We start from the raw sequence: 2,831 nt of genomic DNA on the forward strand, positions 1-2,831 counted from the left end.
CCTAGGAGAAGTGTCTGTTCATGTCCTCTTCCCATTTTTTTATTGGATTGTTTGTTTGTTTGTTGTTGAGTTTTATGAGTTCTTTTTATATTTTGGATATTAGGCCCTTATGTGAGCTGTTGTTTGAAAATATCATTTCCCATTTAGTTGGCTGTCTGTTTATTTTGTTATCAGTTTCTCCTGCTGAGCAAAAACTCCTTAGTCTGATAATGTCCCATTCATTAATTTTTGCCTTCACTTCTCTTGCCTTTGGAGTCAAATTCATAAAATGCTCTTTAAAACCCAGGTCCGTGAGTTTAGTACCTATGTCTTCTTCTATGTACTTAATTGTTTCAGGTCTTATGTTTAGATCTTTGATCCATTTTGAGTTAATTTTAGTACAGGGGGACAAACTGTAGTCCAGTTTCATTCTTTTGCATGTGGCTTTCCAGTTTTCCCAGCACCATTTATTGAAGAGGCTTTCTTTTCTCCATTGTGTGTTGTTGGCCCCTTTATCAAAAATTATTTGACTATATATATGTGGTTTTATTTCTGGGTTTTCTATTCTGTTCCATTGGTCTGAGTGTCTATTTTTATGCCAATACCATGCTGTTTTGATTGTCGTGGCCCTATAATATATAGTTTGAAGTCAGGTATTGTAATGCCTCCAGCTTCATTCTTTTTCCTTAGGATTGCTTTGGCTATTCGGGGGTTTTTTTTGTTCCATATAAATCTGATGATTTTTTTGCTCCATTTCTTTAAAAAATGTCAAGTAAAAAATTTTGATGGGAATTGCATTAAATTTGTATATTGCTTTGAGTAATATGGCCATCTTGATTATATTTATTCTTCCTAACCAAGAACAAGGAATATTCTTCCATCTCATTATATCTTTTTCGATTTCCCTTAACAATGGTTTATAGTTTTCATTATATAAGTCCTTTACATTCTTTGTTATGTTTATTCCTAAGTATTTTAATTTTTTTGTTGCAATCGTGAAGGGGATTATTCTTTTGAGTTCATTCTCAAATGTTTTATTGTTGGCATATAGAAAGGCTATTGACTTCTGTATGTTAATTTTGTATCCTGTGACCTTACTGTATTGGCTTATTGTTTCTAGTAGTCTTTTTGTGGATTCTTTGGGGTTTTCGATGTATAGGATCATATCATCTGCAAAAAGTGATACCTTTACTTCTTCTTTTCCGGTATGGATGCCTTTTATTTCTTTGTCTTGTCTGATTGCTCTGGCTAGAACCTCTAGTACCACATTAAATAAGAGTGGAGAGAGTGGACAACCCTGTCTTGTTCCTGATTTAAGGGGGAAAGCCTTCAGTTTAGTGCCATTTAATATGATGTTAGCTGATGGTTTATCATATATGGCCTTTATCATGTTGAGATATTTTCCTTCTATGCCCATTTTGTTGAGAGACTTAAACATAGAATTGTGTTGTATTTTATCGAAAGCCTTTTTTGCGTCTATTGGTAAGATCATGTGGTTTTTGTTCTTTGTTTTGTTGATATGGTATATTATGTTAACCGTTTTACGTATGTTGAACCATCCTTGAGATTCTGGGATGAATCCCACTTGATCATGATGTATTATTTTTTTAATATGTTGTTGTATTCGATTTGCTAGTGCTTTGTTTAGTATTTTAGCATCTGTATTCATTAGAGATATTGGTCTGTAGTTTTCTTTTTTTGTGCCATCCTTGCCTGGTTTTGGTATGAGGGTTATGTTGGCCTCATAAAATGTGTTTGGAAGTATTGCTTGTTCTTTAATTTTTTGGAAGACTTTGAGTAGAATAGGAACCAAGTCTTCTTTGAATGTTTGATAAAATTCCCTGGTATAGCTGTCAGGGCCTGGACTTTTATTTTTGGGGAGGTTTTTAATGGTTTTTTATATTTCTTCTCTACTAATAGGTCTGTTTAGGCTTTCTGCTTCTTCATGACTCAGTCTAGGAAGGTTTTATTATTCTAGGAATGTATCCATTTCTTCTAGGTTGTTGAATTTAGTGGCATAAAGTTTTTCATAGTGTTCTACTATAATTCTTTGTATACCTACAGTGTCTGTGGTGATTTCTCCTCTTTCATTTTGGATTTTGTTTATATGAGTTCTTTCTTTTTTTTCCTTAGTAAGTCTTCCCAAGGGTTTGTCAATTTTGTTGATCTTTTCAAAGAACCAGCTCCTTGTTCTATTAATTTTTTCTATAGTTTTTCTGTTCTCTATTTATTTCTGCTCTGATTTTTATTATCTCTTTTCTTCAGCTGGTTTTGGGTTGTCTTTGTTCTTCTTTTTCTAGTTCCTTAAGGTGTGAAATTAAGTGGTTTACTTGGGCTCTCTCTTGTTTGTTCATATATGCTTGAAGTGATATAAACTTGCCTCTTATCACTGCTTTTGCTGCATCCCATAGATTCTGATATGTCGTATTTTCATTTTCATTTGTCTGTATATATCTTTTGATCTCTGCACTTATTTCTTCTTTGACCATTCATTTTTTAAAAGTATGTTGTTTAGTTTCCACATTTTTGTGGGATTTTTTCCTCTTTTTTGCAGTTGAATTCTAGTTTCAAGGCTTTATGATCAGAAAATATGCTTGATACAACTTCGATTTTTCTGAATTTGCTGATGTTGTTATTGAGGCCCAGCATATGGTCTATTCTTGAGAATGATCCATGTACACTGGAGAAAAATGTATACTCAGTCACTTTGGGATGAAATGTCCTGTAGATGTCAATCATATCCAGGTGCTCTCGTGTTTTGTTTAAGGCCACTATAACTTTGCTGATTCTCTGTTTGGATGACTGGTCTAGAGCCGTCAGCAGTGTATTGATGTCTCCAAGTATGATTGTAT

This window comes from Saccopteryx bilineata, chromosome X (genome assembly GCF_036850765.1).
Source record: "Saccopteryx bilineata isolate mSacBil1 chromosome X, mSacBil1_pri_phased_curated, whole genome shotgun sequence".
In the NCBI taxonomy this organism is placed as follows: domain Eukaryota; kingdom Metazoa; phylum Chordata; class Mammalia; order Chiroptera; family Emballonuridae; genus Saccopteryx; species Saccopteryx bilineata.